The sequence below is a fragment of the Gossypium hirsutum genome, chromosome D09 (assembly GCF_007990345.1).
Source record: "Gossypium hirsutum isolate 1008001.06 chromosome D09, Gossypium_hirsutum_v2.1, whole genome shotgun sequence".
In the NCBI taxonomy this organism is placed as follows: Eukaryota; Viridiplantae; Streptophyta; class Magnoliopsida; order Malvales; family Malvaceae; genus Gossypium; species Gossypium hirsutum.
In genome coordinates, this window is record NC_053445.1 from 7,178,603 (window position 1) to 7,194,990 (window position 16,388).

General features: G+C 35.5%; 4 non-coding genes and 1 pseudogene across 4 annotated transcripts; 1 reads left to right on the forward strand and 4 right to left on the reverse strand.

The window, feature by feature from the left end:
* Nucleotides 1-1,193: 1,193 nt before the first annotated feature.
* Nucleotides 1,194-1,291, reverse strand: LOC121221554 (small nucleolar RNA R64/Z200 family). Its single transcript, XR_005918945.1, has one exon. It is a non-coding gene; the product is annotated as a small nucleolar RNA R64/Z200 family (small nucleolar RNA).
* A 39-nt stretch (nucleotides 1,292-1,330) lies between these two features.
* LOC121221553 (small nucleolar RNA U54) lies at nucleotides 1,331-1,420 on the reverse strand. Its single transcript, XR_005918944.1, has one exon. It is a non-coding gene; the product is annotated as a small nucleolar RNA U54 (small nucleolar RNA).
* Nucleotides 1,421-1,527: 107 nt separating this feature from the next.
* Nucleotides 1,528-1,605, reverse strand: LOC121221407 (small nucleolar RNA SNORD18). The gene has a single exon (XR_005918799.1). It is a non-coding gene; the product is annotated as a small nucleolar RNA SNORD18 (small nucleolar RNA).
* Nucleotides 1,606-1,682: 77 nt separating this feature from the next.
* Nucleotides 1,683-1,765, reverse strand: LOC121221552 (small nucleolar RNA Z199). Its single transcript, XR_005918943.1, has one exon. It is a non-coding gene; the product is annotated as a small nucleolar RNA Z199 (small nucleolar RNA).
* Nucleotides 1,766-3,125: 1,360 nt separating this feature from the next.
* On the forward strand, nucleotides 3,126-14,871 carry LOC107892325 (probable prolyl 4-hydroxylase 7; annotated as a pseudogene).
* Nucleotides 14,872-16,388: the final 1,517 nt, after the last annotated feature.

Genomic DNA, 16,388 nt, shown 5'->3' on the forward strand with positions numbered 1-16,388 from the left:
CATGTTCGATTAAGTTAAATGAACATGTTCTTGATCATTAAAATCATTAAACAAACGTACATGAACACACAAAATTATAAATAAACAAACATGAACAAAAATTTGAATTTCTTAACGAACACAAGCCAAACACGAACAAGCTTAAAAATAACCAAACGAACATAAACAGAGATTTGTTCATATTAAGCTCAGTTCATTTGCAGCCATAATCACACTTGTAATTATTCCTTGTATATTTAAAATTTTTTAAGTAGTTATATATTTAATTTTTTATTGTTTTTACAAATGCTTTCAAGTGTTAATTTTTTTAATGATTATAATTTTAGATAAGTTATAGCATTAGTATTCTGTCTACTACTAATGGAGTTTTTTAATTCCACAAGTAAAGTTTAGTGTATATAGGAGTGTTCAATTGGTTAATCGACCTGAACTATCATTAATTGAATTAATCGATCCTTTTAAACCCTTAACCATTAACTGAACCAAACTAGTAAAATATTAAAAAATATTTGATACTTCACAATCAAGGTATGTAGTTCACAAATATCCAATAGAGAAACAGTAAAATATTAAAAAATATTTTTTTTTAAATTATGAATGTACCCTACTTCTAATATTCTCCTACTTTTAATACATTTAATCTTCAATACTTACATATTTTATCAATTTAAACTTAATTTTAAATAATTTAATAAATTTAACGCTCTGTTTAAGTTTAGTCAACTTATTTTTTACTCTAATTTTAATCTTTAAAAAAATTTGACATAGTGAGAGTATAATTTATGTATTATCAATAAATTATATGATAATAAATCATTTAATAAATTAATTTACAACCACTTAATTTTATTTTAATTGATGAGTCATCATTCAAATTATTAATAATAAATAAAATTCTATATTATCAATGTACCATCCAATATAAATAAATATATATAGAAAAAAGTAATAAAATCTTTTGATAAAAAAAATCTAATTAGTCCTTGTGATTTGAAAAATACCCAATCACTTTTGCAAGGTTTAATAAAGAGCTATAAATACAATATTCCATTTATTTTTATTATCTTCGATCTTTATACTCAATTATTATTAAATTAAAATAAAAGGATAACTATATCATAAAATGGAAAAAATAAAAAAATAGACCTAGAACTACTCTATTTTATAAAATAGAGGATTATCAAAAATATACATATCTGCTCAGAAGACATGACTTTTCTTCTCATAGATTTTTAAACAAATCTCTGAAGTCTGACATGTGAATTTATTTCATAATTCATCATAGCAAAGCATTTTAACAGAAGATAAAATCAAAACAATGTTCACAATTAGCTCTCATTCTTTCTCTCAAAATTTCTGCTCATTTCTGCAAATCGGAATAGCGTATATTGCCCATATTAGGCTGATTAATCATAGAGCTAATCAAATTAACTTCTCAACTTGGAAACACAAATTGAAACTTTTAATCAAAAAAAAAAAGATTTTTAATCGCCAGTAAAATAGAAAAAATATCGCAACTTGAATTTTGAGATCAGAGTTTGGTAAAAAAAATTGTCTGTCACGGTTGAATCAGAAACACGGACCAATTAAACCTCATCATATCTCAAAATTTTAAAGAAATTTACAACGAAAAAATGGATAATTGTTTAATAAATTTCAATAAATAAATAAAACAAAGGCACGATCATCAGAGACTTAAATACAAGTAATCATGGAATAAATCCATTCATATTGTTGCAGTTTTTTTTCTTCTCATCAATTGATCGATGACAAAAACAAAACGAAGGAAAGAAAATTTCGGGGAAATGAAAACCATAAGCCATAGATCTGAAAGCTGAAAAAAACGAAATGAAACCTAGCTGTGAAGAAGAGGAGAATATGGCGAAAGTCTGGGTTTTCATGGTATTTATAGATCTAATTGGGGAGGTTGCTACAAACCCTAGATTGCAACGGCGGCGTTTACCACTGGGACTAGAGAATTGAAATGGGCTGAATTGCTTAATAATTGAAAATGGGCTGAGTTTAGATTTTGGGCTTTTTCTTTTCTTTTTCTTTTTTCTAACATGTAGGGGTATTGTTGCCAATGTAAGAAGACGTGAGATCGAGTGTGTTGAAGCGTATTGTCTTTCTATTTATAGGCTAAGAAAGGGCTATAAATAATTTTAGACATCGTGTCAAAAAAATAGATATAAACAGGTAATGAAATTGTTAAAAAAAAATTCAAAACTATTTTCTTAACTAAAACCCTAATCGATTTCAACATTTTGGTAAAGTTTCATCTTTTATTATTTTATTATAATATATAATAATCATTTAATTTTATTTATATTTAATTATATGTGTTTGAGAATTAAATTGATAGAATGTGTAAATATCGAGGACTAAATATGTTATTATACCAGTTAAAAAGGACCATGTCAATCATTCTCGTTAATCATTTAATGGAAAGTGACTAAAATAGAAACGATCTAAAACGTTAGTGACGAAATTTAAAAAACTATAGTTTGATGTCCATAACACAAACACAATAATTATTAGATGATTAGTAGTATAATTTAACCAAAATATATATAAATAGAAAATAATATCATTTGTGTGAATTACTGATCAGTTATTTAGTGGCGTTTTCGTTGTAAATTTACCGCTAATGCTTATTTTTAGCGGTGTTTTCAGACAATCGCCGCTAATGCTCGACCTTTAGCGGCGCTTTTCTACTTGATTTTTAGTGGCCTTTTTTTTGTCCAAACGCCACTAAAAACGCTGCTAAAAGCCTGTTTTGGTGTAGTGTGATTAGTTATCTTTCTCTAAATGGAATTAACCGATTAACTAACGAAAAGAATTTTAAGTATGAGTGAAAAACAACAAAGTTTAAAGACGGATTTCTAGGATAAGCCAAAATAAAGTGAAGAACTCATTGTTTCCAATTGAGATTTTCTGACATCTGCCAGAAATTTTATGAAGCTTTCTTACGGAAACATTAAATATTTTGGCCAAATCCATGGTCACCAATTAAATTCACTCTTAAAGGGAAGATGATTTGAGGAAAAACCAAAAAGGAAGCAAACAAACAAACAGATTAATTCTTTTGCGAATATTGGATCCAAACAAATAGAATTTCTTTTCTCATGGATTCCCAGTATTTTCTCGGATTCTTTCTTCTTCTTTTGATCAATTTTGCTTTGGTTCTGGCTAAGGTTAATGGATCGGTGCTTAAAATGAGAGGAGGAACTTCTTCTGTTCAATTTGATCCCACTTCTGTTACTCAACTCTCATGGCGCCCCAAGTAACTTCAAATTCCAATCCTTTTTGCAGTTCAGGATCAGGGATTTAAATAGCGGTTCGGTATCAGAATAGCGGTCGTTATATAGCGGTAGCGGCGCCGTCCAAAATCGCTTTTGCTGAAAATAGCGGTGTGAAGCGGAGTCACACCAATAGCGGTGGATCGCAGCCGCAATTTAATGGGTAACGGCCAATTGCGGCAATAACGGACCGCTATTCCCGTTATTTTCCGTTACAGTAAATTAAAAAAAAAAGTCATCCCCTTTAAACAAAAACCTGCAAAATCAAAGAGCTTTCAATCAAAAAAAGTAAAAAGAAGTCAAACAGAAAAAAGTAATCAAAACTCAAAAGCAATAGAAAATATGAAATTCTATTTCTTATATTTCGACAAACAACAAGCAGCAGATGAAAGCAAGGAGCCGAGGACTTGAATCTGAAAAGCAAACCCTGCCCTAATCACTTGCACATTCAGAGATTGATAATTTTCAAGTAAGTAGTACCTGAAATTTTGTCTTGATTTTTGCTTGTTTGTCTTGAATCTGCAGTGCAAATATGTTCTTTAGAATTGATGACACCATTTGAACCGCTTGACGGATGCCATCCATTTCCTCTTCGAAATTTTAGGTTTCTTCCAGTTCTTTCTCAACCCTTCTAAGCCAGTATTCCTTTACCTGGTTTTTCACACTTTCAACAGCAGTAGAGGCAACATATTCGGCCATTTTTGTTGATAGTCTGATGAGGTTGAAGTTTAGAGTTGGAGCCTTGGAGGCTACTGGTTAGGGTTAGGGACTAGAATCGTTTCATTTGATTTTAATTTTTCTGTTTTTGTTTTAGTTTATGGCTTTATGGCTTATGGCATGCTGCTCTGTTTTGTTTTTCTTTGGTTCTTGTTTTACTCATTAATTAGGGGCAGCCACCGTCCGTTTTAACCACTAGAAAATTGCCATGTAAATTGTGCTTTTATTGAGAAATGGTAAGTTGGTAACTATAAAGTTTCTGTCAATTTGCAGCCACCGTCCATTTTATCCACTAGAAAAGAGCCATGTAAATTGTGTTTTTATTGAGAAATGGTAACCATAAAGTTTTTATAAATTTTTTAATAAAGTAAATCACTAAATTGTTAAAAATTTTCTTAAAACAATTATGAGAAAATTTCTTTATTAAATTTAAATATATATATATAAATCTCTGGACACAATTTTTAGTATGACATGTAATAAAGTCTTTATAGTTAATTTTCCCCTTTAAGTCCCTTAAGTCTTTGTTATCTATGAACAAACATTCATATAATAAAAATTAAAAATATTTGAAACACGAAATTTTATCATATGTTTGTTGATAAAGTAAATGTTTGTCCACAAGAATCTAGAAAAGGATTTATGGAATTTCCAATGAAATGGTACCTTCAAATATAAATGTTAAGCAATTTAAGAATCTAATTGTAACAAAGTAAAAAAAAAAGAAGTAAAACATATCTAAGAAAAAGAAACAAAAACACTCATTTTGAAAGAAATCAGAAAATGAATATGTTTAGTTAGCTTATAAATAAAAAATAGTATTAAGTAAATAGAACACAATAAATGGTTGGACAACCAGAGGACTAAAAGAGAAAAAAAACGTTCATTTTATTTAGAAACAATAAATGAAAGAGCCCAAAATTTAAAGAAGAATCTTGCATGACCCAAATATTTATAAACTCATATTAGAGAGAAAAAAAAAAAGAAGAAGAAGCTTTAGAAATGCTTCTCATTTATTAGTAAAATTAACGAATAAAGAAAAAAGAACTTTAGATTTAACTTAAGAGAGTAAAAAAATGATTTCTAAATATAATTTAGTTTGCATAATAAGAAAAATTACTATGTTTTACACTTAAGAGTTCATAAGTGTTAGAAAACAGGCAATTTACCAAAAAAAGCCCTTTTTTCAAAATTTACTGAAATAGGCCGATTTTTTGATTATTTACCGGAATGGTCCATTTTTTGGGAAATCGCGCCCACGTCAGCGCGATGTCAGGGTACATGGCAGGACATCGCGCGTTCCTGGGGAAGCGATTTTGACGTGTTTTTCACGTTTGATTTTTTTGGCTTTTAGGGTTTAGGGTCAGGCTTTTTAGGCCAAAAATGTTTCGGAATAAATTATTTCGAGTTGACGTTTCTGGTCAAATAGTATAAAATCGCTTCTACCAAGATGCTATTTGGGAAGAAATTGTGAAATCGCGCCCTCGTGGACTCGATTTTGCTACAGAAGGTCATGTAAGAAATAATTTTTTTGTTGACGTTTCTGAGCAAATAGTATAAAATCGCTTCTACCAGGATGCAATTTGAGAAGAAATTGTGAAATCGCGCCCTCGTGGACGCGATTTTGCTACAGTAGCAAGTTTGGGCTGAGGCTATAAATTAAGTAGAAAATGTTCTTAAAATGCATAAGTCATAGCAGAAAAAATTTAGAGAGGCTAAGAAAGTTAGAATTTCAAAATGAGTGAACGTATTAATGCTGTTATTTACTACAATGGTGAGGTTTGCCACACCGAGAATGGTGTTATTTTTTTGTCGGAGAATACGGTGCGACTGTCATTTAACCAGAACATAGATTTGACAGAACTTCGTAAAAGAATTAGGCGTAAAATCTTCGGAACGACACCAATGAAAGTTCTGTCAATCACGTATCGATTTTGTTCTTGTGTTGATCCGGTGACATATGACTCGTTCGACGTAAAAGGTGCTCGTAGCTTGGAGGCATTGGTGCAGACTCATCTTGCTAGTTGAGCAACTTATATTGAGTTATATGTACAATTTACGTCACCAACTAATGTTCTTCCGTCTGGTGTTCGAGATGTATGCACGACCCTTGGCCGACACTCGGTTAGCGGGTTACAAAACACGGAACAGCCCATGTTTGGTAGAGGTGTCGAATGCACATCCCCCGCAAGACACTCTGTTGGTGGATGGGACATGTACGTCGGTGGCTCGACGTTTGATGCTGAAAATACGTACTGGGGAACTGCGTCAAGTTTTAGTGGATGACAAGTTATCAAATGCCCAGAAGAAGGGATGATATACTACCTATGACGTCAACCAGTGAGGGGACGTTGTACACTGCAGATGATTGTGGGTTTGAAGATGACTCCGATGTGGATCCACCTCGAGAGCCCGGGCCAGATAGTGCAGAAGTGGGATTATTTTCTGAACCGGAGCCTATTCCAACAGAAGGTGAAGATGCTGAAAGGAGTTCAGATGATGAAGAAAATCCACAATTCAGAGCATACTCACCTCCAGCCCACATGCATAATGTCGATCTGTCAGTAGATGATGTGTTAGAGTTTCCAGATCTACCACACCGTTGCGCGATCGTACAAGTTCGGGGATAGATTTCGGTGAACTTGAAGTTGGTAATCAGTTTACCAACAAGGATAGTTTTATTGGTGCTTTAAAATAGCATAGCATCAAAAACGGCGTTAATTACCACGTCTTTAAATCAAAATCTGATAAGTTTGAGGTGAAGTGTGTGGTGCAAGACGGCACATGTTCATGGAAAATCGTCGTCTCGTTAAGGAAAAGGACAGGGTTGTGGGAGATAAAAAAGTACAAAGGTCCACATACATGTGCTGCAGGTACAGGATTGAATGTATCTGAATAATAATTTTATTTTGCAATGTTGCATTATTTAATGTACTCCCTCTGTAGGTGTTTCACAAGATCATCCCAAAATGGATTCAGCTATGTTAGCCAGCTTGATAATGCCCACGATAAAAGCAGATCCCAAGACTTCAGTGCCGGTGATAATTGCCAATATCCGTAGCCAAATGGGGTACACGCCCTCTTACCGCAAGGCTTGGATAGCTAAGCAAAAGGCGTTAGAGAAGATGCATAATGGGTGGGATGCCTCATATAATGAAATATGGCAGTGGTGTCAGGTGCTAGAGAGATACATCTCAGGTGCCATCACAGACCTTAAAATGGAACATGCGTACTACAACGGCCGATTGCTACGTGGATGCCAAGTGTTCAAACGCCTATTTTGGACCTTTAAGCAATGCCGAGACGCATTTCCATACTGCAAGCCGTTGGTACAAATTGACGGTACCTTCATATTCGGTAGCTATACTCATCGGCTATTGGTTGCAGTGGCACAGGACGACGGTGGGAGAATTCTTCCAATTGCATTTGCAATAACACCGGGAGAGTCATCTGATGACTGAGATTTCTTTCTCTCTAGGTTAAGGAGGCATGTCTGCCCCCAACCTGATATCTGTGTTATTTCAGATCGGGGCACCGGTATACTAGCTGCATTTGATCGAGAGGGAAGCTTGTGGCAGCGCATACACCATAGATATTGCCTAAGACACGTTGCTTCGAACTACTACAGGCAATATCCGTCGAAGAGCGAACGACGACAAGTGACCAACATGGGTATTTAGTTTATAACTGTATTATTTCGTTTGTCAATTTGAATTAGTTTTATTGGTAGAAGTGGTATAAAATATTCACAATTATCTTATATTGGCAGGGTATGAAATAAATAAAGATCTTTTTCAAGAGATGTTGGCAATTTTACGATCCCAAAATGGAGAAGGGGCTGACTACCTTTGTAACATACGTTTCGAACAGTGGACACAAGCATACGACGGAGGCCTACGATATGGCCATATGACGTCGAACCTGGCTGAATGCATAAATTATGTTCTTAAAGGAACGCGCCATCTACCGGTAACATCGATTGTGCGAGAGACATATTTCTGTTTGGCGGCGTTATTTCCAAAGCGAGCAGCAACTTATGCTGGCCAGATGCAGGGTGGACATGTATGGTGCAGTAAGGTAGTTCAAGAAATTAACAAGGTGAAGGCGAGGGCAAACATCATGCACACAGTGTGTCATGATCGAGACAATTTATGGTTTCGCGTGACGGAGTTTGACAGACCGCACCAAGGTGTTGTTGGCGGGTAGTATCGTGTACACTTGCGAAACAGGACTTGTGACTGTGGGAAGTTTGATGCACTTCGTTATCCATGTGCTCATGTTATTGCAGCTTGTTAGAAACTCCGTCTGGATCCGATGAGTTATGTGGACGAAGTCTACAAACTAGAAAACATGTACAACATATGGAGACACGTTTTCCCACCAATCCCAGATGAACGTAAGTGGCCGCCCGTATCTTTTGCTCCTTTTAAGCTGTTACCGGATAGAGAATTGCGTCACAAACCAAAGGGTCGACCTTGCTCCACTAGAATACGGAACAATATGGATATCCGAGAAACATCCAGTCAACAGAAGTTGTGCGGATGGTATAGGAACCCAGGCCATACAAGTCGATCATGCCCTAATCGCAATAGCTGAATGTAATTTTACAAAAAAATTATATTTTCTTCAATTATTAATTGATAATTGTATTAATTGTTAGTAAAATTATCAAATTAGTTTAATTTCTTGTCAAATTTTTAGTACCAGTCAAAACATTTTACCAAATCTAACATTATGTAAAATCATGTAAAATTATTAAGCCAAAAAAATTGTGTTAACGGTTAGTAAAATTTATCAAATAAACTAAAATTATTAAGTCCAGAAATTGTGTTAATGGTTAGTAAAATTATCAAAATATCTAAAATTATTAAGCCAAAAATTGTATTAATGGTTAGTAAAATTTATGAAATAAACTAAAATTATTAAGTCCAAAAATTGTGTTAATGGTTACGGTTAGGGTTAGAGTTTTTAGTTAATTTAGGTTAGGGTTAGGGTTTTTAATTAAGTTAGGTTAGGGTTAGGGTTGAGGTTTTTAATTAAGTTAGGTTAGGGTTAGGGTTTTTAGTTAATTTAAGTTAGGGTTAGGGTTAGGGTTTTTAGTTAATTTAGGTTAGGGTTAGGGTTTTTAATTAATTTAGGTTAGGGTTAGGGTTTTTAGTTAAGTTAGGTTAGGTTTAGGGTTTTGTATTAATTTAGGTTAGGGTTAGGGTTTTGTATTAATTTAGGTTAGGGTTAAGGTTAGGGTTTTGTATTAATTTAGGTTAGGGTTAGGGTTTTTAATTAAGTTAGGTTAGGGTTAGGGTTGAGGTTTTTAATTAAGTTAGGTTAGGGTTAGGGTTTTTAGTTAGGTTAGGTTAGGGTTAGGGTTTTAATTAAGTTAGGTTAGGGTTAGGGTTGGAGTTTTTAATTAAGTTAGGTTAGGGTTAGGGTTTTTAGTTAATTTAGGTTAGGGTTAAGGTTTTTAATTAATTTAGGTTAGGGTTAGGGTTTTTAGTTAGGTTAGGTTAGGGTTATGGTTTTTAATTAAGTTAGGTTAGGTTAGGTTAGGGTTTTCAATTAAATTAGGGTTTTTATTTTATTATATCAAATAATATCAAAATTTTCTTCAAAAATTTCTATGCGTATTACATCAGATAAACTTCTATTTTATTACATCAAATAATAAACTTAAATACGGCAATCAATGTCTATGCCCGGGGGATTCAGTTCCACATGGCGGCCGTTGACGGTTGCGCACTGAATTCCTCCTTCCTCTAGCTTCCGGCGGCGGTTGTTCTTCCTCCGGTGGTGATTGTGGTTCTTCCAGTTCGGCATCTGGTTGTCGGACTTGGGACGATGATCCACCTTCAAAGAATAGTGTATGTGGAGGTGTTTGCATCATGAACAGCGACGGTGTTTGAAAGCCATACGTTGCTGGAGATTGGTAAAAAGGAGAGCTCTCCGAAGGCATGTGCGATCCCTCCTGCGCCGCTGGCCTAGATATCGACGGTCTGCTCGGCATAACAGGAAATGGAGCTGAACCGGACATTTGGCTCAAACCTGGCATAGTATTCGGAAAAGAAGAGCTCTCCGACGGCCCCCATTGCGATCCCTCCTGCGCCGCTGGCCTAGATATCGACGGCCCGCTCGACATAACAGGAAATGGAGCTAAACCGGGCATTTGGCTCCAACCTGCCATAGTATTCGGAAAATGATACATGTAAGGGTTAGGGTACATATAAGGGCTAGGAAACATACCTGGCATCATAGGGAAAGGCGGTTGCGTGGGTATTATCTGTTGAATTGCTGCGTCAGGTGATTGTGTCGGTACTCTCGTTAGGGCCGGTGATTGCATGCCAGCTGATGATGCGTCGGGTGACTGTCTAGGCCTCGTTGAGGGGCTACCTTCGAAGTCTTCTCGTCTTGGATTTAGAGGCCCGCGCCTTTCCCTTCCGAGACGTAATTGCCGTTGCCTCTCCTCTGGCGTAAGTAAATACGGCTTGCCATGGGTCCTAAACCATGGCATGTATTCTGGAACGCACGCTAACTCCGGAACGATGATTTCTTCCCGAGTAGGTAGATATTCATGCCGATTTTCCCACATTTCCGTGTACTCGGACCAGTATCTAGGCCAATCCGTACCTACTAGCCGAAGGTCGATTTTGTGGTGCTCGTCAAACTCCTCAGGGTCCGCAAGAATCGGTTGTCTACATCCAAACTGTCGTAGCACTTTGTCTGTCTGGTGGGGCTCCACGGTTGCATAGTTGATCAACACCACTTTCACGTGCCAAGCGTTCGGATTTTGTAAAAACTCTTCCGGGATTACTGCCTGAATTGCCGGATCCTTGTATGGTGTCCATTGAAACTATATGAACATGATAGAAATATTAGTTATATACATAATACTAAATACTAAATACTAAATATCAATCCACTAGCGAATGTATGGAAATATCTATTTGCAATAATACTTACTTCTGCTTCCGACCGTTGCTCCAATAGAAGCCGTATATCTTCAAGTTCAGACGGTAATCCACGATAACTTACCGGATGGTTCCACCTAATTAAATAAATCTTTAGCATATTTTTATTCTTACAAAATCTACATAACAATTCCAAAATGTAATATAAAATTTACCTCGTTACGAGTGGGAATGTATATGGGTGGTTCACTTGAGGACGTAGAAATGGAAAGCGAAACCGTGCCCATGATTGCAGTAGTGACAGGCAACCTCCGATTTTTGCTCTCTTCGGTCGCGTCGCCCCAAACATCTCCCGATATAATGTTGCCAAGACGACAGACCCCCAACTAAATTCACCGGCTCCTCTAAAATCAACGAGTTTTAGCAGCCACCTTAGATGTACACGGCTCCGTGACGTGTCGGGCATCAGATAACCTCCAATTATTTGAAGAATGTATGATCGAGCATATCAGATTCTTTCACTTTCGGTTGAATTTGCATTCGAATCGGGGAAGGTGGCACGTAACCAGCCCATCTTCGCCTTACCTCCATCCATTTTATCTGGAACAACGCCCAAAAGCTTGTAGCACACCGCCTCCCAATTGCTAGATTGGGCAGACCCGGTGACTGGGTGCCCGTCCACCGGCAATTCCAATTGCAGATGGACATCTTCTAGAGTGATAGTGCACTCTCCACATGGAAGATGAAATGTGTGCATCTCGGGTCTCCACCTTTCGATCAATGCACTGATCAGTTTCGACTCCAACTTGCATCCCCGGCCTACCGTCGCCACGTGCCAAAAACCCGCTTCTCGCAGGTAGTTCTCTACTAACGGTGATGGAGGAGCATGCATATTCCGGATATTGCATTCCAATACCCGATCTTTAGACTTTTAAAACAAATAATAAATTAATAATTATCTAAAAATACTTAAATAAAAAAATCTTAAATAATAATTACAAATTAAATTTAATACTTACCATTTTCATTTGCTCCACCGATATGTGATTGCTATCAAGATGAATCAATGATCCGGCCATTGATGAAAATATAAAAAAATTTAAAATTATTTTAAAAAATAGATTTGAGAGAATTTTGGAAGGAAATTGAGAGGAAATTAAAATTAAATATGGGTTTGAGAGAATTTTGGAAGGAAATTGAGAGAATTTTGGAAAGCAATTGAGAGGATTAGAGAGGAAAAATTAGATAGGATTTGTTTGTGAAAAAAATAAAGGGGTGGGGGTATTTATATATATATTTTTGACTGTTGGGGGGGCAATGGTTAAATTTTTTACCATTGGGGTACTGTTCACACGCGAAGGACATCGCGTCCACGTCAGTAGGTCGTGCTGACGTGGACGCGATGTCTTGCCATGTACCCTGACATCGCGCTGACGTGGGCGCGATTTCCCGAAAAATAGACCATTCCGGTAAATAATAAAAGAATCTGCCCATTTCGGTAAATTTTGAAAAAAATGGCTTTTTCTGATAAATTCCCCTTAGAAAACACTCTAAAAATCATTAAAAGTAATTTTTTATAATTATAATTATAATTACTATGTTTTACAATAAGTTGTGCAAATTTTAAAAAAATTCACAACCGCGATACCCGCAGTGACCGCAATAGCGTCCGTTTTGTCCGCGACTGCGATAAACGTGACGCGACCGAAAATGCGACCACAACCACAATTTAAATCCCTAGTTCAGGTTATTCAAAACTTTGAAATTTACGATTTGTTTTCTTGAAGGGCTTTTATTTACAAAGGATTTTTATCAAGTGAGGAATGTGATCACCTTATTATTCTGGTAAGCAACCATTTTTCTCTTTTGTTGTTGAAGAATTTCAACATATAAAAAAAAGAAATTGTATTAATTTCAGGCTAAGGATAAGTTAGAGAAGTCAATGGTGGCAGATGATGTATCAAGCCAGAGTATTGAAAGTGAAGTTCGAACCAGCTCCGGCATGTTTCTTGAGAAAGCTCTGGTATATAACTGAATTGTCTTTCATTCCTTTTTTTAGCTTAAAGCTGTGAAATTAGCTGGAATTTATGTTAATTTAATAGAGGAATGCTCAATTTATGAGTCTAATTGTTGAATTTAGAAGGAAAAAGAATTGATCTATTATCCATATGATCTTGTTTTTATGCAATTTTATGCAGTGTTATTCTTGCTTTGTTTAAGAAAGGATGAAGCATCTGGCTGTTTATAATTATGTCATTGTATTAGTACTTTCATGCTCTTTTTCCCCTTCCGTGGGATACTAGTCGTAGCTGTTTGAGATTGTTCTGTTTTTGAGAACATGTATTTGATATAGACTGACTATATGAACTGAAATTTGCGTGGTGCTTGTGAGATTTTAATCACTTGAATGGCAGAATGCTAGGTGTTTGATGTTAGAACTTGTATTCCGAAATGTGATGGTTGATGCATTGTGTGGCTTTTCCCTCATTATTCATTCAAACTTAATCCGAGAGCCGAGTCTTTGCATTGAACCAACAGTCTAGAAGAACGTTATGCATTGTATTCCGAAGTGTTTGTACTGAAAGCAGTTGTATTCTGAAATGTCATTGGTGATGCATTGTGTATTTTTCCCCTCATGATTCATTCAAACTTAATCCGAAAGCCAGGTCTTTGCCGAAAGAATCTGTTTCCTCATTGAAGGAATGGTTCTAAAAGAATATAACTTGTGAGTTAGCCACATTGTTTTTGTTTAGTCAAAGCCTTTTCAGACCTGTGCCGTATACTGTCGCGGATGAAATCATGCTTAGGTTTAGTTATGCGTTTCTTTGAGTTTAGAGATCGTTTACTCTATGCTTATTTTTATTATTAGGATTGTTTATATTTATGGTATGGATCATGTTTGGAAAGCATTTCATCATTGCATGTGCTGATTCTTGAACTTCAAATGTTTCTGCGGTATCTCGTATGAAGGATGAAGTAGTTGCTGATATTGAAGCCAGGATTGCAGCATGGACCTTCCTTCCAGTAGGTACTTTTGTTTTTTCTTTTACATGCTAGTCATGCTCTACAATTTCTTCATCCAATTGTAAGGACTTTTCGCATTTGACTTGGACACGGCGTTACAAACAGAGAATGGGGAGGCACTACAAATACTGCACTAGCAGCATGGTCAGAAATATGAACAACATTTTGATTATTTTTATGACAAGGTTAACCTCGAGAGGGGTGGTCACCGTATTGCCACTGTACTGATGTATTTGTCTGACGTTGAGAGTGGTGGGGAAACTGTATTTCCAAATTCAGAGGTACGCATTTGCCGGTGAATCCGGTTCTCTGGTTGTCTTTGGTTTCTTTTATTAACATTTGTTTTCTTCCTATACTACACTTATCCATTTTATTTTGTTCATCGCTCATTGTTTGTCTTCTGCAGGGAAAACTTACTCAGCCCAAGGACGACAGCTGGTCAGATTGTGCGAAAACGGGATATGCTGGTATTATGGTTACCCTTGGCGATTTTAACTAGGAGTAGTTGGAACATGATGTCTAATTGATTGGCTAGTTTCTTGTTTAATCGTTCTCAGATAAGTTGTGCTAGAAATCCAACCTTGTAGCCATCGGTATCTAACTCAACTATATCGGTTGTACTTGCAGTGAAACCCAGAAAAGGCGATGCATTGCTGTTCTTCAATCTTCATCCTGATACAACTACTGATCCCAAGAATTTACATGGAAGTTGCCCGGTGATAAAGGACGAGAAATGGTCCGCCACAAAGTGGATCCATGTCCAGTCCTTTGATAACATGGAGAGCCAGACCGAAGACTGTGTTGATAAGAATGGGAACTGCCCTTTCTGGGCAAAGGCTGGCGAGTGCGAAAAGAACCCGGCTTACATGGTAGGTTCCGAAGAGTTTACGGAATATTGTAGGAAGAGTTGCAAGGTATGCTCCTCCTAGAAAAGCTTTTTCCAGGCATTTTGAAGGACCATGGTTAACCATTTCAAAGCTGTATATACTGATACTCAAATTCTTTTCGCTGCAATGGCTACCGTCTGATCATTCGAATTGAATCTCTTCTTCAGAACATAAACACATTAAACAGCATGAATTTTCAATTAGAATAAGGGTTGGATTAGTATTGTTTTTAAAAATTGCTTTTAAATTTTTTTATAAAAGGTGTCGTGAAAAAATGATTTCAGGGAGTATTTTTGAATATTTTAGTTTTAAGTGTATAGTATTGCTGTTAAAAAGTGTTTTTAAGAAAAAAATATTCATTTTAGACATGGTATTATAAAGTAATAAATATGCATTTAAATAATATTCAAATTAATTAATATTATGATATTTTAGCAAAAATATAAAAAATAATTTATTATAATTTGTTGTTAATATTTTAATATATGAAATATAAATTTTAAATATTTTTAAGTAATCAATATTAAATGTTTATAAAATTTAATTAGAACATATAAACTATATTTTAAATATTTAAATATAATAATTAAATATTTGTAATTAGATATCAACATATTTATATTATTTTAAGAAATATTTTTAAAATTTTTAATTAATGATTTTGTTTTAAAATGTAATTTGAATATATGAGCCATATTAATATTAACATGGAGAGATAAAAATAATAATGCTTCTAGAAGTGCTTTTAGCTAAAAAACAGCTAAAAGTTTTAGTTTCAGAGTAAAAGTGTAGTGTTTTTGAGTAAAAATGCTTTTGCAAAGTTACTTTTTTCAACAAAAAGTTACTTGTTTAGCATAATTTTTCTGGAAGTATTTTCAAGCAAAAAATGTTTATTTTTAAACATCGCTAAACATAGTCTAAAAAAAGGCTTTTTTACTTGAATATTATAAAAAATAAAATAAAATACCTAAATAGTATGTCAGGGGGATTATGTACCGAAATGGTACATTCATGCAAGTGGAGGGTGGTGCATAGGTGGCACCACCTTAAAATCTGATCGAGTTGACTAAAAAAATTATTAAAAAATTAGAAATACCATCTAAATAGGCGGCACCAAAGAAATACGGGTCATTTACGACCCGTATACGACCAAAACCTGACCCGCTATCGACTCGCTGTCATTGAGGTGATAGGACCACTGGTGATGCCTAATAGGTAGGCGGCACACCCCCTGATCATGCCTAACTGATAGGTGGCATTGGGGTGGTGAAGCCAACCTCATAGGCGGTACACCCTTGACCCCTACAACGGTGGCAGCGATGGGACGAGACTATGCCCGTGAATTGCGTTTTGGGGATCATTATAAGGTCCCCAATGTCCCCATTTTGGCCAAATGAAAGGAAAATAAATTAGAAGAAGAAGAATAGAGCGCGAAGGGAAGGAAGGGAAAAAAAGAAAGAAGAAAAGAGAAGCATAATAGAGAGAGGAGAAAGGGAAGGAAAAAATAGAAAAGGAAAGGAGAAAGGGAAGGAAAAGAAGTGTTTGGAATTTGAGAAAAA